Source organism: Thermobia domestica, unplaced genomic scaffold (genome assembly GCF_964235325.1).
Source record: "Thermobia domestica unplaced genomic scaffold, izTheDome1.hap1.1 HAP1_SCAFFOLD_200, whole genome shotgun sequence".
Taxonomy (NCBI): Eukaryota; Metazoa; Arthropoda; class Insecta; order Zygentoma; family Lepismatidae; genus Thermobia; species Thermobia domestica.
Genome location: NW_027655927.1, coordinates 256,934 through 279,989, shown reverse-complemented (window position 1 = coordinate 279,989; position 23,056 = coordinate 256,934).

Below are 23,056 nucleotides of genomic sequence, written 5' to 3'. Positions count from 1 at the left end.
ATGTGGTACAAATGAAAACATATTTTGGCTTCTGCAGTAGTTCTGCATAAACCATGGTGCATTTCGCTGGACCATTCTTGCTATTGATTTAGTAGCCACATAATCACAAATACTGAAATTACATGCCCAAAACAAAGTGTTCCTAGACGGATACGAAATAAGATGTACATTGCTGTAAACATTCGGCAATGTTATGAGTTAGCACAGTAGTAATAACGGATTCATACCTCTATTGAAATAATAACGACCTTCTACGGAACGTTCTCGAAGCAAACAATATTGCACGGCGTGGCGGTCTCAGCGCTGCCTCCAGGAGTATTCGTCAAATCGGATTTGTCCAAGACCGTGGTACATAGGGAGGTGGCTTCTAGAGGATTTCGTCGAAAACTTGCCGGCACTGAATACTTGGCGTATGTAGCTGCATTGGCGTATCTTACATGTAGTTACCATATATATACGTATGCTTGTCCAGTGAAATGTACTGTAATTATTTTAGCTAAAGACAGATTAATTTATATGCATTTAAGTAACAAATACTGGCCAGACAAGAGAATGCACCCAAAAGAAACAGTACCAAAAGAAATTTTAGAAAAGCCTAGAAGTTAGAAGATAATAGATAAATAGATATCTGGTTATGTACTCAGGAACTTTAACTAAGAGAATTGTCATCTATACGCAAAACCAACATTCCCTCTTTCTTTCCTTGGCATTAGTGACTCTTTTCTCGATTCTCGTAAGCCATAAAATAGCCACAAGTTAAATTCAATAATAATAATTTCTGAGCAGCCTATTTGTTAATGTTGATATTTTATAATGCATTCATGATTACTGTCTACATAATAACTGTGTGTCTAATCTAATATAAATAAAATAAAGAGTTTGTTTGTGGGTTTGTCTGCCCGTCCATCTGTCTGTCTGTGTGCAGCCTGGGGACCAGACGATTGGACTGAGAGTTACCAAATTTGTGTCATGGGTAACATGGTCCAGGCCCCCGCCAAGACGAAGTGTTTTTTTTTTTTTTTTTAATTTTCACCCAGGGGTTCTCGCGGGCGTTTACCAGGACATGTAAAAGTAGCAGAAAATGACTGATATTAGTGTCGAATTCATAGTTTTCGCGGTCGGTGAGATAAATGGGAGACTTCTATCGCACTAACTTTCAAATTCACCCCATTCGGCTGTGGACCGGAGTCACCGGGGTGGGATAATGAGACATGTAAAAATAATCCAAAATGACTGATATTAGCGTCAAATCCACAGTTTTTGATGTCACTGGAATCAATGGTGACATTTCCATTAACGATGACTTGCAAATTCAGCTACCATTATATAAGGGTCGGGGTTCACCTCCTAGGGGGATTACCGAGATATGGAAAATAGTCCAAAATGACCGATATTAGAGTCAACTCCATAGTTTGTGCGGTCGTTGAGATGAATGGTAACACTCCCACAATCGTTGACTTCCAAATACAGCACCCATTCCAAGACTTGTTATCTCGCCTAGTCTACTATAAATTTTAAGTTAAACATTTTACCTTAAACAAGGCAAAACTCAAAAAAAGTTCCCAAAGGATAATTTTGTTTACGTATTAAAAGAGTGAAAGAAAAAAAACGTGAAATTAACTTGGAACGCAGTTCCGTAAAGTGTAAACTTGATAAACTCTTTTCTAGTTTCCCATAAGTAGACCTTGAATTAGAGGTCTGCACGGCCCCGGGTCGAACTCGCATGCTTAAGCCTCCCTGGCCCACTGGTCGGACTCTACTCTACAAAGCATATATCACTGCGGGCCGGGATGTAAATTTTTAAATATAGAAACATATTTCTCGGGCCTTTTCGGGCTTAACTTTGTACATATGCTGAACAACGTTACATAAGCGTCCTTTCTGGACCTTTCTTTGAAGAGAACTTGTAAAGCACAACTGCAAAATTAAGTGCTGTTAGTATAAATATAATTTTTCGGTTTGGGCTAATTTGATTTTTACACGAGCTGGGCCAAGCTGGGCCCTAAGTGCTAAAACATATTTCGAACACGGCTCGGGTCTCACATTATAAACTCACGGGCCAGGCCAGGCCCTTCTAGCCTCTAGCCTCTGCAGACCTCTACCTTGAATAAACTAAATCCTTTAGAATTAATGTTATGTTTTGAACAGGCAGGTTGATGCAGAAAGGCAGAAACTTGATCATCCTTTCAAAAAAGGAACTCTAAAGTGTAAACAGCACAAGGTTAAAGTCACCAATTTTCCTGTTCCTTCTTAACCCTTTTAGGATTTCCAAATTTTGAGGTAAATTTTACACTTTCGCTCAAACAGCTACTGCTCCCTTACTCTTTATCATAGGTTCATGGTTCATTCCTTGCTTTTGGTCACGATAGAAAATGTTTTCCGACGGTATCACTCTCTTGTCAGTATTGTACACCGAAAAGAAGAAAATTAAAAAAAAAAAACAGGAGATTTTTCGAAAGTTCTGTGCCCTATGGCCTGGGCATAGATCCATGTGGGGATCTGATTTTTTTAAGAAACATACATTGTTACGTACATAATACTTGCGCAAAATTTCGTTCTGGTATCTTGAAAACTGAGGTCGGAAGAAATTTTTGAGTCTGAAAGTGACTCATTTTTCATATATGTATTCATACATACATATATAAATCAAATATACAGCGTCACTCCTATTTGACCTAGTCATGGTTCAAACTCTAATTTCTTCACTATAATAAGCCCCTTCCAACAGTATTACTCAAATCTCCGTTTCATACAGATGAATCGGAAAATTAGGCAAAAACCTAAGAGTACTTTTGAAAATTCAACCAAAACATTTCCCCCATCTGGCCTAGGCCTGGTTTGACGTAGGAATCTGATTTTGTTTCTAAAAATACGTTGCTATATACATAAAAAGTGTGAAAAATTTCAATCTTGTATCTTGAAAATAAAGGGTCGGAAAACTAGTTGGAATTCTGAATTTAGGCTGTTTAATTATATATATATATATATTAGAGATGGCATCGTGACGAGACGAGACGAGACTTTATACAGTCTCGGTCTCGTCTCGGTTGATAAGTAGCGGTCTCGGTCTTGATCTCGTCTCGAGTCAAAAATCGCCGTCTCGGTCTCGGTCTCGTCTCGGTCAACAGATGCCTGTCTCGATCTCGGTCTCGGTCTCGAAGGCCAAGTCTCGGTCCCGTCTCGGGTCTCGTCTCGAAAGTCTCGAAATATAGTGTGAATTTAAAATTGTGAAAGTACTATTATCGTACAGTTTGTCGTTTCCGGTTCTTCTTTTTTGCCTTCATTCTTGACTTAGAATTATGGTATGATGTAACTCTTCGTAGCTAATTTGCTAGCGCTAATGCTTTCCATGTGTGTGTTCAGGTTCAATCATCAGTGGGTATAACATACCCTGGATAAAACCCTCATAGTAACTCATATTTCACTTTCAGCAATAGACTTTGTCTCAAATAGCTTCAGTACTGCATATACAATTAAACTCTATTAAATTAACCCCAGTACTATACAGTAGTGTATTTCCTTCCTTTGAATCAGAATTTTTCAATACCTCCTAACGGATAATGCAACACATAGCAGCACGAATTAATTTAATCGTACCGAAATTGAAATTTTACAATTTTTCAGTTATTATCCAAAACATTCTGCTTTGACTGTCATTTTAAAAACAGAATTTAATATTCATTATCTTAACAAATAGAGTAAATTATTACTACAATATATTTTGTTTTAAATTGATCAAATGCTTTATTACAGTTTCACATCTCAGTGTTTAATTGACACTTTAAAACAGGAACTTCCTTAAGCTTGAGGTGAGAGCTACGGCACTCATCTTTGCTATCTGTGGTCTCGGGTTGGATCCCCAAACAAGTTAGATTGAAAGTCCGATGTTTCGTATAGTTCGCGTCTCACTTTAACTACATTCTGTTTCTTATACAATTTCATAACGTCGTAATATATTACATAAGCATATATCCAGTGCCGTAACATAGATTAAGCTTATTCCTGAGCTCTCAGCGGTGTATGTGATCTTTATTCGAGAAAACTAATCGTGCGTTTATTATGCTCAAATTTTATATTGATTGAAAATTACTTGCGAAACATGGGACATACATATTATATAAGTATATAGGTAATTTGAGCTATATGTATCTATTTTCTCTGTCCCGGCAATACGAGTGATTCTAGTTTTCTTTTCTATTAATTTTCGTAGTTTTGCTGCAATATGAAGTCAAAAATATTTTTTTTTCGCTGTATGAATTTCGTTAAATTTTGGATCCGTTTTCCCCCTACCTTACCCAGTAAAAGATGTATATATATATAACTTTAGAGGTAGACTATGCTCACTCATTTTCTGGTCGAAATTGATTTAACAATAATTTTTTAATAGACTACATTCTTTCTAGTGATGTAATAATATAAGTCTAAAAGCATCCTATTACTTTGTAACTACTTAGTATAGTTTGAAAAACGGTACTATAGGTCTTACTTAAGGAATCGGTTTCTCGCTTCTCCTGTAAAATTACGAAATTATAACTTGGTTTAGTTTATCTCTGAGGTCCCGATATAATAAAATCATAACTATAATCATAATCAACCATTATCAACCCACTGCTAGATGAAGGTCTTTCCAAATCTTCTCTACAACTATTTATCTTGAGCAATTCTTTCTCAGGTTACTCCCCAGTTGTTCTTGATTTCGTCAAACCTTCTTGTACAAACGTTGTCTAGGCTGTTTTTATCTCGTGGTATCCTGTCTAGAATTGTTTTTGTTCATCGATCATAATTACTTGCAATATGTCCAGCACATTTTCCAGTCCATATTAAAAATCATTTCACTAGTACCAGTCATTAGTTGCCAAATAATTCATTTCTTCTGTATATATTTCTCCTACAAATAGTTCAAATCCGCTACTTTTGGAGAACAGACACGATATTTTTTGATCTTCGAATCTGACAACACTGACTCAATGATTTAAATCAACACAATACGAGGACTCCATTTGGTCTATTGGCTAGCACGCTTGACTTCGGTTCGCGTGGTCCCGAATTAGATTCCCGGTGGGAGTACAGTTGAACGAAGTGGTAAGGATTCCATTAGCTCCAGTCTTCTTTAGACGCCCTAGCATAATCGTGGGACATTAAACTAAAACAAAACAAACCAAAAATCAACACAATGTGTATTACTAACTGTAAGTCGTTGAATAACTGCATACAGCTATGGTATGAGGTGGTCGGTGGTCAAACTAAAACAAGTGAAATGTAACTAGGGTGTAATTAGAACTTTTAATTAACCATGGTTTTGTGTACATCACGATTAAGGCTTAGGGGAACAACTAGGGTTACTGAAAAGTTATCAGCTACATTTAATTTCAGTTACAATTTGCATTTACATGTATTACTGGAACCAAAACTTTGACATTAACATTAACATTATGAAGATTACGAAAAACATCGTCTTTTGAAAACATTCTTGCACCATGAAACAAATTACGAGTAATTTTAAAATATTTTGCAGTTTAACTATGTTATTTGCACTATATTTAGAATAATATTTAGCAATGTATTTAAGTTGGTAACACTACTTAGAATAATGGAACTCCGACTTGTAACTAAAACCACTAAAAATATAGTTGTAATATTATAGAAGCAAACTAAAACAATAATCATTATAAAAATTTAACACAAATACGTTATTTTAAGCAGTACAACAATCACTATCCATGTGTTAGGTATCTCTAAAACGGTTTGAAATAACAATTGTTGTAAATGACATTATGATCACTTAAGTCTTTTGGAAGCATACATGATGAGACGTGATATGTCATCACGTTTTCAAAGTGAAGTCTTTAGGAAAAGTTAAATTTTTCATTTCTTGTAACTTTGATCCTTCATTCATTCGAAATACATTATACCATGATCATAGTATTTGACTCTAAGATACAAACGATGCGCATTGCACCGTCTATGCCATTTGAGTTACCAGAGATCTCCAAAATGTTGATGTTGGTGATACTGTATTGTCCCTTGTTAGACTGAATAATGTATGTGGTATTGTGGTTTTATTTAATATCTAAATTAGAAATTGGTAATACCTTACATAGAGCAATTTGAGAAAATACAACTTTATTTTGCGTTGGCAACACTGCTTGTTTATCTAGTGGTATTGCAGAGTATCTAGAAGAATTTTTCCTTTAATATTTCACACAACATGGTACAAATTTTCAGCATTTGAAATATATATATATATATATATATATATATATATATATATATATATAGGCGTGGATCCAGGGGAGCGGCTATAGACCCTTAACGCTCAGGTATACACTGAATACACTGAATAAAATGAACTTCAATCCTGCTTTACACTGGATAAAGAGGGAAAGTATGGTTTAGCCCCTCCCTTGATCATATCCTGGATATATATATATATATATATATATATATATATATATATATATATATATATATATAGAGAGAGAGAGAGAGAGAGAGAGAGAGAAGATTATATACAACAGCAGTGGATTTTGTTTCGGAAGGGGCTTGAGCCCGACACCTACCCCCTAAATACGCCACTGTACATCAGTCAACCGTTCCCATATTATCTCACACAGCAGCGAAACAAATTTTGAGTAAAGGCAAAATAGCTCTCAATATTCGAGACGAGACCGAGACTTTCGAGACTGACCAAGGTCTCGTCTCGGTCTCGTCTCGATTTATAGAAGTCTGTCTCAGTCTCGGTTTCGTCTCGTACGTAAAAGTCCGTCTCGGTCTCGGTCTCGTCTCGGTATATAAAAGTCCGTCTCGGTCTCGGTACCATCCCTAATATATATATATATACTCATACACAGGGTGGCGCATTTTAATATTTCCTCGGAAATATCTCGAACCCGCTTAAAGATAAATGAACTGAACAAAAGCTAAAATAGGAAACAGTATAGAGCAAATCGAATGGTGATATCGCGGTGCACCCCAGGGCCGCTCTTCAAGGGGGTCCGAGGACCAACTTTAAAATTTAAATGGAACCAAGAGGCGAATGATATCTCGTTGTATAGATCTTTAACAACTAAAAAGCTATGTGGCAAAAGGTTGTTCATATGGGTCACCTATTCAACATGGCCGTCAAGATATGTTGCCTGTATCATTTAAACGTCTAGTATCACTAGTATGAAATCGATTGAACATAAATGAACCAAACAAAAACTCAAATACTAAAGCCATGGGGTAAATCGAATGATGCCGCGGTACCCCAAGGGCCACAATTCGTGGGGCCGAGGCCCAACTTGGAAATTTTAAACAAAAATATGGAACAAGTGATACCTCATTCGATAGATCTTCATACACTAAACAACATTGTGGCAAATGAATGTTCATATGGGTCACCGTTTTGCAAATGGCTGCCAAGACATGGTGCCTGTATAAGATAATACATCCAGTACCACTCATATGTAAACGGTTGGAGATAAATGAACAGGATAAAACTCGTATAGGAAATCACAGGGGGTATTTATCATTCGACGCCTCAAGAATAACCCAACGGAGAAAAATATCATTAAAGCATAAGTGGCAAGATGCTAAAGAGGAAATCTAATTCTTAGAAAATTATCTTTCCGATCTCCCTCCGTAAGTGGGTGAAGCGAGAATGAATTGTAAAATCTGAAATGAAAACCCCACTTTTACTTGCAATAAGTAAGGTTTGTCTGAAGCACTTGGGTGTACAGTGGGCCACAGGAATTCTCGATGTACAAAGTCCGCGAGATAGGCAACCCATTAACGCCTGCTCCAAAATTAATTACGCCTCGTAGTAGCTAACATAGCAGTATGAAGTTTCCCCACCTGTGTGGAGAAATGAAGCGAAACGCTGGCTGACGAAATGACAACAAGGATTCTTTGGATGTTTGTGCTCACAGTAAACAGCACAGTATATATATACGGACACCAGAGGCGCTGATGACAAGATAACAGTCACGGGACTTAATCATCTTACAATGAACTCAAGTGAGGGATTATATAAACAAGTTAACCTACTTCAAATGACTTTACATATTGCGTATCAAATAATATACGGATAGATTATGCGGTATATGTATTAGGTTATTTTATTAACTAAACACAAAGCCTTGCGCTGAGTTTTGAAACTATTAACAATAGTCCTACCTGCAAATCAATTCAAGTATAAATTGATTATTCAGGGGAAGAACCCAGCCTCTATTGAACATTTTGTGTGTCTAACAGGGCCTGAGCTCTTAGGTTCCGGCGCCACTAATTGATACGTAATATTACTTCGAAAGAAAATATGTCCAATTTCATTATTAGTTACATGACTTTTGAAACTGCTATATATTGGTATGCAGTAATTAATTTGTGAATATTAACAAATGCAATATTCGATAACACTCAAACGAGTTGGAGAACCTATCCGTACTAAACATATTTCCCCTTAGGTTGTACATAAAACTGAATGTTCTTGATTTGAATAATATTTGTGAAAATTTACACATTGAAAAAGGAGAATATAGCGTTAATAAACAACAATTTAAAATGCACGAAATTAACGGTTAATTTCAAATATAGAACCATTAACAGAATTAACTCTGTTACTCGTTATCTCCATTCATTTTTCTTTCTTTATTTTCAGGATTACATCATCATTGAATTTCTCCACTGGAGATTATCTTTCATTTAGCAGCATCCAACTGGAGCTCATCCCTGTAAATGAAACGTCATAAACGGTGAGGATGAGACTCGAACTCGGATCAGCGGTTTAGAGAACCACAATGTTAACCACTCACCTAAAGCGTTCCTTATTTGGGCGGGATTAAATAAAGAGCATTTTCTGTTCGCTCAAAACAGTAGCTTCTTAATAGTCACATTCAAAACACAGGAATGTGTAATAGAGAACTCGGTATTATATCACTGCATTCACTAAACTATTAACATTTCAGATTTTTAAAACACAAAATGCAAAACTCCTTTATTTTGAATGAAGGAGTTATACTCCTAAACAAACCTAAAACGAATCAATTACTGCGTATTAATTGTGGCTCAGTGGTCAAGGCGCTTGGCCTGTAATCTGAAGGTAATCAACTTGGATCCACAAACGACCAGTACATTTTTTTACTTTAAAATTTTCGGTGGCGATTGATCAGCGTTGACACATCTTCAGATATTTGAATACTCGGATGTTTCAATACTTGAACTATCAAATCTTTAGGAATAATAATAATAATAATAATAATAATAATAATAATAATAATAATAATAATAATAATAAACTAATCATAATTTTTATCACTCATTGCATAACATTACAACCAGAAACGTGATATTTGGCAAGAATATTTCGATTTTGTTTAGTGCTGCCCACGAGAAGATAAATTTCTCATCTCGTTTGTAAAACAAAACAAAGAAAATTGAGAAGAGAATTAATACTTTGCGTTCGAGACGGGATTAGACTAACTCAAATTATCGTCTCGCTATGGAGATGAGAATTGAGACGAGACGAAAAGTATCGTAAACATTTCTCGTCTTATCTCGATTCTCGGAATAGTATATCTCCATTCTTTAAGTAAGAATTGCTTTTTAGACTGAACCTTATACGCTATTTGTTACTTTGTATTTCGGAGCTCATAGAATTTATTACGTTCTGGGTAGGTATTTTTTGAACAAAGCTATTATAATTACTTCTGCATATACTGAAAGCTACTTTATTATATGCCTTACTGTTCAGTGATATTCAGTTATTTTTTGTAGTTATTTTCCTTAAACCGTACAGTAGAATACCTTCTACATGAAGCTATAGTGGAACGCATTTTTTCAAAATTTTCGTAGTTGCAGAGTTGTGTCCCGGTGGTACGAACAAACTCCTAAAATTACGATTTATCGGTAACTTTTGTCTAATTTTAGGGAAACTTTAAAAATTAACTAATTAACTAACTAACTCTATGGCCTATGGAACCCGGAGGTTCACTGCCACGTTCACAAAAGCTCTCCACAACTTCTATCCTTAGCTAATTGGATCTAATTTCTACTTTGTATTCCTATCTCTACGAGATCCATTTTAATATTGTCCTCCCATCTGCGCCTAGGTCTTCCTAATCGTCGTTTTCCGATGTGTCTTCCAGTCAAGACTTTGAAAGCGTTTCTACTTTCTTCCATTCTAGCTACATGCCCTGCCCACCTAAGCCTCCTAAACTTGACGACCCTAACGATGTTGTTGAAACCGTATAAATTATGTAGTTCCTCGTTATGAAGTTTCCGTCATTCCCCTTTCCCGTTCCTCTTAGGTCCGAATATTCGTCTCAGTATCTTGTTCTGAAATACTTACAGTCTATGTTCTTCCCTCACAGTAAAAGACCATGTTTCGCAGCCATACAGAACAACACGCGTGATTATCGTTTTATATATTTTAAGATTCAAATTCTTCGACGGAATTGGCGGCGACATGAGATTTTGAGCCGAATAGTAACACGAATTCTCTGCTTTTAGTCGACATTTAATTTCTTCGTGAACACGATTTTCGTCTGTTAGTTTTGATCCTAAATATTTGAAAGTATCCACTTTATCAAAAGCATTATTTAATATTTTAACGAATCCACAATTTGCCGTATTACGGTCCCGACGCACTTCCCACTTTTATCTGCATTTACTTCTAAACCCATGTTTCTGCAAGCGTTTAATAAGGTCTCTGCATTTCTTTCTATTGTTCTCCTATCATTCCCTATTAAATTTACATCATCAGCATATGCCATAACCTGGTGAATACCGTTCAACTCTAAGCCCTGGTTGCTATCTTTGATTTTCGTTATGGCGTATTCCAGCACAAAGTTAAATAATAATGGCTACAACACACATCCTTGTTTCAGGCCATTTTGGACACGAAAGTTTGTGGACAAAGATTTTCCTACCCAGACTTTACTTTGGGATTCATTTAAACATATCTTAGTTATTCTAATTAGCTTTCCCGGCAACTATAAAAAGGTTAATACAAACACATAGTAAGACGCTTTCTTTGGATAAAAGACTTTGGATTATGTATGCGTTATATTGATATTTTAACAAAATATACATACGAATGTAAATAGAATAGTTCCTATTTAGAAATATTGGTTGAACGCATATATGGAAAGTGTTGGAAATGACTAACGAAAATATTATTATTTCTAGCAGTAGTAGTAGTAGTGGAAGACGTTCGGAATAATTGCCGGGAAACATTTATGACCCATACTAGGCCCTAAGCATGATACTTATGTATTCAAGAATTGATTGCTAACCACGTTACGTTCTCCTACACAACGAATCAAGGTTCGTACAATATTTCAAGGCTAGTACAATATTTCCTCTCCGAAGAAAGCCGTTTCCTCTAACTTGAAAGACCGAAAGAAAATAAGTATTTTTCATTTCATTACACATCACAAGTATGAACATTGTAGTTTGCAAAAACCAACTTATCGCAGCGGGAATCGACCCCGTGACACCTGCATTACGAAACGACCGCTCACGCCACTACGCTAAAACTGCTCTGCTAAGTAAGAGTCAAATGACCATCGTGTATGTAGCAAATTGCACAAGTTTACGGTAACGACGAAACACACTAATTTCAGTCATGATAAAATATAGTCTAGAGACTTTAATTTAAATTAGAAAACAAAAATAGACGTACAAACACACAAGGACATGGAGGAGAAACTCGTTTTAAGAGTAATTCGACCCTTTAACTGGAATATGATGCCTCAGATCATTTTCTTTTCTGATTTACCGAAAGTATCTCCGTAACTTGTTTCTATTATACTTAGTAATACTTGTTTCACAGTTATTTTCAGTAAACTTGAACGACAGGGACACGAACGCAGATACATTGAGGACATACAATTTCAAAGGATCCCCCACCAGGAATCGAACACGGGATCGCGAGCACTGAACTATCTGAGGCAGTGATAACATGCATCAATGAACAACTTGACCCACCACCGATCGTGACCCACGACCTATCATGACCAACCACTCACCGTGGCCCACTCTAACCCACCAGCCAACATGACAGACTCGTACCAACCACGACTCACCACCAACCGTGGTCCACTCTGACCCATCACCCGCCATGACCCACTCTGGCCCACAACCCATCGACCCACCACACACCAAAGCTCATCGTCATCAACTCTGACACATGATCCACGACCTCGTCTTTGCTGACTAAAGAGTTTATAGTTCTAATGGAATCATTTTGTTAAATTCTAACTTATCAGAATTTGAATTTTCGTTTCAATTAAATTATTTTTATAAACCAACCCACTATCAATTTTGCATATATACCAACCCACTATCAATTTTGCATATACACCAACCCACTATCAATTTTGGCACCCCTATCATAAAGAAGAATTTTAAAAGATGCTATGTGACGTTCTGTTCATTTTCAATAAAGAGTTATACTGAATTTCAGTTCTGAAAGTTAGCGGCTTGTGAGATACTCAACTTTATTTCGCACTATCCCTTAGGGTATTATTATAATGAAAGTGATATGATAAAATCCCACAATGGATTATGGCCTAACTATATACCAAAATACATTTAATTTGACTCTGCAATTTGGCCGTGATGATCAGGCACAGATAATTACATCCATTTTCTATATAATAATCTATTTATTATAGTGATTGAAAAATGTATTTTTTTCAGTACGTAGCTCCTCATCCATCAGAAAGTCGCGGTCGGAAAGAGGAATTGCCGCCGTCGACAGTAGCTGGCCGCCGGGGGTTGCCGGCAGCCGCCCGCAGCGGCATGGCGATCTACTTTTTCAGAGTTGCCGACCTTTTGCCGAGGCGGAAAGTGGTCGAAAATCGAAAATAAAATGTCTTTGACGACACTTTGCCGACTGTTGCCGACCGTCAGAGTCGGCAAAACAGTCGGAAAGTCCACTTTCCGACCCTCTGCCGGCTCCTTATGACGCTCTCTTTTCGACAGTGGCGCCGGCGCATTTACTTGCGCCTTTACGGCTGTTTGCCGACTGCTCGGCAAGACAACTTTCCGAAGGCGGTTCTGGCGCATTTAATGCTCATTTTCGGCTTGTTGCCGACTGCTCTTCAAGGCAACTATTCGTCGCAATTGAAAATCGCGTTGAAAGTAGCCGGCGTCCTTCGCCGGAAATCCTACCACGGCATCTGGTCAGCATCGACAAATCGTCCGACAGTAGGCTGCAGAATACCGATGGGGTCTAAAACCTAGTAGGCTGTATGTCTTAAAACAGGCACGTAGCAGAGTTTCGTGAAGTTGAGGTCCGTGACATGAAATACTATGATAATCACACCAGAGGCTCGACCATTCTACATTATTTTACTGGAACAAATATTGGTTCGCTTAGTCAGGATTTCGTAACGAGGGAGGGGGGATGTGACATGAAATTCTAACCGACCAAGAGAACGGTGAATCTAAACTACTTTATTATCAACATATATTGGTTTGTTAGGACAATAAAATGAGGATATGTTAGTAAGTATTTTCATAACAAACAATGAAGAAATCTCGAGTAAAATAATAAAAAATATTGATTTTTTTTACAATATTTACGTCCTTCCTCTGTTCATTCAAATATAGCAACTTTCCTTTCATTGAGACCTCAATTATTATAAAAACTACATATTCATTATTATAAAAAGTACGTACTCAATAATATCTTGTAAAAATTTTACACTATCTGTGTTCCTTTCTCTGTTAAATCAAATGTTAACAGAATTTTCATTCCAGATAAATTTTTGTTTTTATTATTGCTTCAATTACTGTCTGTTCCAAATCACAGGTTAAAGGAGCAGTAGAAAATTGTTTTTGAAGTAACATGTTTAATACTGCAATGATAAGACGACGGAAAATTATGATAAAAATGTCCAAGCTGTTACACAAAGGCACTATGCTTTCGTAAGCTTCAAATCTATCTGGCTAGTAGCAGAAATTTTGAGAATTACGTAACTTTTCTAGAAATTTCAAATTCCCTGACGTTTCCAGGATATTTCGCCACCCTCGCCACCATGTATTGCAAGTAATACAAATCTCCTCATAAGAAAGAGTAACCAAAAGCTTCCTGTAGCTTTTTTTTTTTTAATTTTTAGCGCTGATCCTTATTTTGCTCATTTTATTTTGTTTCATCCTTCCTTATTTTATTCATTTCTAGTCTCGAGGAAGGGGGGGGGGGGTTCGGTGCCTGCTTGAAAACAAAGTAGTGGCATAAGTACTATTGATATTGCAATTACAAATATCAATATTCGAAAGATGCCTACAGTTCATTTTTTCACTTAGGGATACTCATCTGAGGTAAGTAAACAGAAACAAATGAAAAAGTAACGGTAATGGAGGCATTGAAAATAAAACGTAGACAAATTGATCAGTGTTCAGAAGCATATTCTTAAATCACGCTCCACCCTACTGATAGGAGCTCAGTACGCGGTTCTAGTTAATTATCCGTTTCTCGCCACGTACAGGGAATATAGCTGAAATCCAGGTGGTATTATTGGCGGTCTTCGTGGTCGAGTGTAATAGCGCAATGGGCTAATAATTGTAATTGATGTTGGTGAAGGTTCAAACCCGGATCAAGAATTTTTTTACTTTTATATTTTATTTTTTAAATTTTCATAATAATTTTATCATTAAAATAAGATGAATAATACTCAAAAAAGTGATTTATTTACGTTAAGCTTGCAGTTTTGCTACACGAATCCATAGTATAAGCAGTAATAGTAGTAGTAGTAGTAGTAGTAGTAGTAGTAGAAACCGTTTAGAAGCCCTGTAGGGCTCGTTTTGTTCCACCTTAACTGCAATGATATTAATTTAATTTCAGCTGCTTCTTCAATTTTCTTCTTATTTAATTCCAACAAAGTGACAATTTTCTCCTATAACTATAATAAATAATACATATACGTTTGGACAATCGCAAACTGCAAAAAATCAGAAACGTATATTTAGTTCCTATTCGCAAAAGGGGAACGAATATTTGTTTTCTGTTTGTTTTTGTTTTTTTTCGTTTTCCGCGGAAAAAACTGTTTTAGAGTGCAAAAGCCCCAACCAAAAATTGTGAAAATTAATGACCTAAAGACAAGAAGAGGTGGACTGAAGTGAATGTAACTGTGCATAACAGGCATAATTTTGCAAAATTAAAGGTAAAGATCTCGAAATATCAAAAGTGTTAAAAACAGTATGTCTGAAGTGCCTAAAGGATATGAAGAGTTGGAACGAAACTTTGTGTAGGGACAATATTCAGAAAATAAATTAATACGTGTTTTTTATTTTCTGCGGAAAATCGGTTTTAGGGGGGAAAACACCCAAAAGTTTGGCACCCGAAAATCAAAAAGGGACCGAAGCGAACGAAACTGTACACAGATATTCAAGACCCGACATAAGGTAATATATATTTCGTATTTTCCTCTAACAAGCGGTTGGGTGGGCACAGACTCCGCAAAATGTTTGATCATCAAATATCAAAACTACTAACAACAGTATGTCAGAAGTGCCTAAAGGTCATAAAGAGTGTCAACAAAACTTTGTGTAGAGCCAATACGCAAACAGGAAACGAATATTTCTTTCTTTTTACATTTTCTGCGGAAAACTGTTTTAGAGTGCAAAAGCCCCCAATAAAAATTGTGAAAGTTGACGCCCTAAAGGCAAAAGAAGTGGATTGAAGTGAATGTAATTGTGCACAGATATTGTATACATAAAATGAGTTAATATATGTTTCGTATTTCCTTTAAAAAAACAGTTGGGTGGGGCGAAATGCCTTCCAAACCTTTGTTTACGAATTAGTAAGAGGGCTAATACGTATACGTCATAAGTGCCTAAAGGATATGGAGAATTGCAACGAAACTCTTGTAGGGGTAATACGCAAATAGTAAAGGAACACATATTTTTATTTTGTGTGCAGAAGCAGTGTTGGGGCCAAGGCCTCGTCCGAAAAAAAAAAAAAACAAGTATTATCGTAGAAGTGCAGGAAGGAGGGAACGAAGCGAAAGAAATTGTGTGTAGATATTATATATGTAAAATTAATGCAATTCGTTTCCCGATTATCCCCATCCGTTTTGCTTCAAATTTGGCACATCAAAAGTCAACTGAAAATAAGTCGGCATGTGCTTTTCTCTATGTGGCAATTGCTTGATTGTCTGTCTGCTTGTACCACGCTAGAGTGCGTAATGTTCAGTCTTTGAACTTGAACTTTCAAGGGTAGAAGCAGGACCTGCACTTGAAATTCATTCTATTGATACTAACTTTTAGGTCATCTATCTATTGGTAAAAGTTCACTATTTTAACACTAGCCGTTTCCTACTTATGGCGTATTTTATAATATTTCAAGGGGCGCATTAACCATAATAATATTTCTCTGCATAAACAAAAACACGTGTTGATTTCTGTTTACTCTTGGCGTGCCAAATTTGAAACAAATCGGAAGGGGACAATTGGGGAACACGAATTGCCATATTTTACATATACAATATCTACACACAATTTCATTCACTCCGATTCACTCTTTCCTGTACTTCTACGGATATATTTACTTTTCTCGGAGAGGGTTTTGGCCCCAACACTGCTTCTCCACACAAAATAAAAACACATGTTCGCTTAGTTTTTGCGTATTGATCCTACAAAAGTTTCGTTGCAATTCTCCACATCCTTTAGGCGCTTCTGAGGTATAGGTATTAGCACTTTTGATAATTCGTACTTAAAGTTTTGGAAGGGTTTGTGCCCCATCCAACTTTTTTGCGGAAAATACGAAACACATATTCCTTCAAATTACAATACAGTATCTGTGCACAATTACAGTCACTTCAGTCCACCTCTTCTTGCCTTTAGGGCATCAACTTTCACAATTTTTGGTGAAGGCTTTTGCACGCTAAAACAGTTTTTTTTCTGCGAAAAACGAAAAAAAAACAAATATGCGTTTCCCTTTTGCGTATAGGAACTAAATAGACGTTTCTGACTTTTTGCAGTTTACGATTGTCCAAACGTTCTGGTGTATGTATTATGTATTATAGTAATAGGAGAAAATTGCCACTTTGTTGGAATTAAATAAGAAGAAAATTGGAGAAGCAGTGAGGTTAAATTACTATCATTGCAGTTAAGGTGGAACAACACGAGCCCTGCAGGGCTTCTAAATGGTTTCTACTACTACTACCAATACTACTACTACTACTACTACTACTACTACTACTACTACTACTACTACTCTTACTACTACTACTATTACTGCTTATACTATGGATTCGTGTAGCAAAACTGCAAGCGTAACGTAAAGAAATCACTTTTTTGAGTATTACTTATTTTAATGATAAAACTGTTCTGGAAATTTAAAAAAATAAAATATAAAAGTAAAAAAATGGTACGGGTTTGAACCTACACAAACATCAATTATAATTAGTAGTCCATTTCGCTAGTACACTCGACCACGAAGACCGCCAGTAACAGTACCAGGATTTCTGCTATATTTCTTGTACGTGACGAGAAACGGATAGTTAACTAGAACAGCGTATTTAGCTCCTATGAGTACGGTCGAACGTGATTTAAAAATATCCTTCTGAACACTGGTGAATTTGTCTAGGTTTTATTTTCAAGCCCTCCATTACCCTTCCTTTTTCATTTGTTTCTGTTTACTACCTCAGATGAGTATCCCTAAGTGAAATAAGAATTGTAGGCATCTTTTGAATATTGATATTTGTAACTGAAATAATACCAATAGGACTTATACTACTACTTTGCTTTCAAGCAGGCACCGGACTCCGCCTTCGAGACTAGAAGTGAAAAATTAAGGAAGGATGAAACAAAATGAAATGGGAAAAAGAAGGATTAGCGTTAAAATAATAAAAACTACAAGACGCCTTTGATTACTCTATCTTATGAGGAGATTTGTATTACTTGCAATACATGGTGGCGAGCGGGTTAGATATCCTGGAAAAGTCAGGGAATTTGAAATTTCTAGAAAAGTTACGGAATTCTCAGAATTCCTGCTACTAGTCAGGGAGATTCCAAGCTTCCGAAAGCATAGTGCCTTTGTGTAACAGCTTGGACATTTTTATCATAATTTTTCGTCGTTGCATCATTGCAGTATCAAATATGTTATTTCAAAAAGAATTTTCTACTGCTCCTTTAACCTGTGATTTGGAACAGACGGTAGTTGAAAGAATAATAAAAAATATCTGGAAAGACATTTCTGTTAACATTTGATTCAACAGAGAAAGGAACACAGATAAAATTCTTGTAAATTTTTTACAAGATATTATTGAGTATTTACTTTTTATAATAGTGGATATGTAGTTTTTATAATAGTGGATATGTAGTATTTCATGTCACGGAGCTCAACTTCACGAAATTCTGGCTACGTGCCTGCTTTAAGACATACAGCCTACTAGGTTATAGACCGCATCGGGATTCTGCTGCCTGCGTCGGACAGTTTCTCCATGCTGATCAGAAGCCGCTGTAGGATTTCGGGCGCCGGCTACCTTCAGCGCGATTTTCGACTGCAACGAATAGTTGCCTTGCCAACCAGTCAGCAAACAGCCGAAAATGAGCATTAAATGCGTCGGCTCCGCCGTCGGAAAAGAGTCGTCACATGACATTTTATTTTACGGTTTTCGACTGCTTGTCGCCTCGGCAAAAGGTCGGCATCTTTGAACAAGTAGATCGTCGTGGCGCTTTGCGCGGGTGCCGGTTCCCTCCGGCGGCCCGTAACCGTCGACGGCGGCCATCCCTCTTTCCGACCGCGACTACTGAAAACAATACATTTATGAATCACTATTATATTTATATATTATTATATAAAAATGGTTGTAACTATCTGTGCCTCATCATCACGGCCAAATTGCAAAGTCAAATAAAATGACTTTTGATATATAGTTAGCCCTTGCTTGAAAAGGGGTGTTATCATATCACTTTCATTATACTAATTTCTTAAACGGGTAGTGCGGATCCGAATTTTTGCGAAGTAAGTTGAGTGTCTCACAAGCCGTTAAACTTACAGAGCTGAAATTCAGTATATTTACTGTTTATTGAAAATGAACAGAACATCAATTCTTCTTTATGAAAGGGGTGGCAAAATTGATAGTGGGTTGGTATATATGCAAAATTCAAATCAAACTCTGAATAGTTAAAATTTAACTTTATTACAAACAATAAAGTAAATTGATTATATTACAAGTATAAACTCTTTAGTCAGTAAAGAAGAGGGCGTGGATCATGTGTCAGAGTTGATGACGATGTGTTTTGGTGGGTGGTGTGTCGATGAGTTGTGGGTCAGGGTGGGTCATGGTGGGTCACGGTTGGTGGTGGGTCGTGGTGGGTCAGAGTCGGTCATGTTGCCTGGTGGCTTAGACTAGGTCACGGTTAGTGGGGGTCATGGTGGGTCGTGGGTCACGATGGGTGGTGAGTAGTGCTCTCAAACGGGTCGGGTCAGGTCAGCTCGGGTCGGGTTGTCGGGTCGTGTCAGTCGGGTCAGCTCGGGTCGGGTTATCGGGTCGGGTCACTCGGGTCGGGTTGTCGGGTCGGGTCAGTCGGGTCAGCTCGGGTCGGGTTGTCGGGTCGGGTTATTCGGGTCAGGTCGGGTCGGGTTATTAGGGTCGGGTTGTCGGGTCGGGTCAATCGGGTCAACTCGGGTCGGGTTATCGGGTCGGGTTGTCGGGTCAGTCGGGTCGTGTTGTCGGGTCGGGTCAGTCGGGTCAGTTCACTTTGGTCAACTAAGTTTGGGTTGAGCTTAAACTCGGCTGGAGTCGAAAACTGCTGTTTTACACTACCTGCGTAATTAAAAATAGCAATTTTCAATTGATTTTATAGAAGCCATAAATGTATTTTGAACACTTGCAGCTAGTGTTTTTATGGTAAATGCTTATTTTTGTACTTGTGTGTACTTTAATTTTTAAATGTGGAAGATTGATTTTACCAATCGACTGTAATATTAATATCTACGTCAATATGGAGTCTGGATTTAGAACAAAACTAGAAGTTGTTTAAGCAAGACCAAAAGAAAGATTGGATATGGACGACCAAGCCCAAGCAGGGCCGCGGTAGCTCAGTGGTAGAGAATTCATCTCTGGTGCATGGTGTCCATGGTTCGATCCCAGCTTGTGTTAAGTAGGCTTTGTGGTGGAGAAACGCCGTGTAGTGGGTTTTCTCGGGGTTCTCCTGCTTCCTCCCACTTTCATTATACCATTTCATTCATTTCTCATGGTCACCATATCCCTTAGCCTCGAAGCAGAATCGAGGGACCTTAAACTCAAGGGTGTAGCTAAGGGGGGTCATCAGGTCCAGGGCCCCAATGGTTTCCTGCCCCCCCCCCCCAAATGACCAGCTTTAAAAACATCATAGTAAAATTATCTCGCTTCCTTCATTTAAAAGTAACAAAGTTATTGACAATTAATAATATACGGTAAAATAGTATGGAGAAATATTGTTTTTCCATACCGATCGAAAAATAGGATACATTTTTGTGACAGCAGATTACACAATTTACTGCGATTTATATTTGACAGTTTAAAGACAAACATTTTAACAAGGTATTATAAATACAGCCATAAAACAAAGGTACTAAACTGATTTGTAAGTACATTATATTTTTATATGCTTTAACAAGTGTTTTAAAAGACAGAGAATGGAAAATTTGGTGAGAAACAATGTTTTTATTCAGTTTGGATTTCATTCGCTCTCTTTTATTTCTACTCAGTGTAATCAAATAATTGTTTTTTTTTTTTTTTTGTCACGAATAATAAATAAATATTTTTGTCAGGAAACTATAAAGAAATTAAGTGAAATTTAAAGAAAATCAATCTTGTGTACATAGGTTCTCTATACAAGGTCTTAAATTTAAATAAAAAGGTAACCAAGAAAAGTTTTGTTGCTTTTTCACCCACCACCTTCAAACATCGATACGTCACCTAACCTGGAAGATCAAACATAGTCCCCATCAACATCGACGACCTTCTGAAAACGTTCCTGAAGGCCAGGGAATTCATCGCGGTAGAAGTTGGTGGGCCGTGAAACGAAGAAGGTATCAGGTGCATTTTGGACTTTTACTAGGGATTTGAATTGGCGGCCTTCTAGGTGATTGTCCAAAGAATGGAACAGGTAATAATCGGACGGTGCAATACCCGGGGAATATAGTGGTTGCAATATTGTTTCCCATCCAAGGCGGAGAATGGTGTCCTGAGTCATCCTAGCCACGTGGGACTTAGCGTTGTCCCGTGAACGAGGACCCATTTGCAATTCAGAAGTGATGGCTCCAGAGTTTTGAGTTTTTGTTGAGCACAGCTCAACTGCTGACACTACACAGTTGCATTGATACTCTGACCAGCTGGTAGCAGTTCCCGATGCACGGTGCACCAAACACACAGAAGGACCTTCTTCTGGTACAGTGCTGGTTTCGGCTGTTTTGAAATCGGTTCATGGGATGCTAACCAATGATGACGGCGCCGTGGAGCTTCGTATAGGACCCACTTTTTTATCACATGTCAACGCCCTGTCCAGAAATGGCTCCGAAACAGTAAATAAACCCATGCGACTGCCGCGTTGCCTTCTGGCCCGGAGTCAAAACATGTGAGACCCAACTTGTAGTGCTTCCCAACTTGAGGGATGTGCTGTGGAATGGTTTCTCCACACACTGAATTGTAGTCCCAGTTCCTCTTTGTACGTACATGTGTTGGTCTTCTGGCATGTGGTGTTTTCGGGTGTTTGGTCATCGTCCTTAAACTTGTTAAACCACCGCTGCACTGTCCGCGTCGTCACGACACCCTCAACAAAGGTCTGGCATATTTTCTGTCCCGCTACAGCGGCGTTTGAGCTCCATTTGAACTCGTTCAGCATACATGCTCTTATGAAGCTCTGTGGATGTCCCATGTTCCCTCTGTCTTTACGCAAGTTCACTGTGTACCTGAATTGCCACAACCAGGTAGTATGTTGGATATACCCACACCAACAACTGACGTTCGCCTTATCTCCACTTGCATTCAACTCACGGTGTGAGGTCCAATTGAACACAGACCTCCACGAAAAGGGACAGAACTTTCTGGTTATTTTTATAGTTATGCACAAAAGTATAGCGTTTGGTCCCGGGCAGTAGTTCTTGATTAAGCATAATAAAAACTATCTTGAATATAATTTATGGATAATAATAATAATAATAATAATAATAATAATAATAATAATAATAATAATAATAATAATAATAATAATAATAATAATAATAATAATAATAGTAATAATAAATAAGATAAAATAGTGTTTTTAGTTTTTCAGAAGGAAACCAAAATTTTCCTTTCTTTTAGGCCTGAAAAACACTAGCAGCAACACATTTTTTGCTTTGTACATTGTAGCCGCCCCCCCTCAAAAACGACGGGCTCTTCCTACACGAACCTGCTGGCTACACCCCTGCTTAAAGTGAATATTTCATTTTATTTCACCAAGCCCAAGGACATCGATACAAGAACAAGATAAAGATTGGATATGCAAGACGAATTGCATAGTAATCTTGCTCTTGGCCTTGTTTTGGTGATCACCAAGTAGCGATGAGCGTATTTTCTAGCTTTCCGTATAGTATGAAATACCATAATCAAAATCACACTTGGTCTTCATTTGTACCGATGAGGTGAGCATTCTTGGCTCTTGTATAGCATGAAAGATCACCAAGACCATGGGCGTCTCTGGCGGGGGGGACGGAGGGGACGCGTCCCCACCAATATTTTGAAGTGACATAATCTAAAGTTCCGCTGAGATACTAGCAGTTAGATCATTTCCTTTGATGTCCCCCCCAAATTTTACATGCCAGAGACGCCAATGACTAAGACTACGTAATGCAGGACCAAGACTTGACTGCAAGACAAAGAATAAGACGCAGTATTGATGACCAAGACCTAGGGAGCGAATTGTTTGAATTTCATTTGTTGGGCTGAAAGTGATGAAATAAAATTAGTACTTTATAATTAAATATCAACCTGTATTTTTAAATTCATATTATGTATCTTCTTACGTGCAACTATATATACTGTAAAATACGTTTTAATTACCGAGAAAGAAAAATCAAAGTGGTACGGGTCCCGGA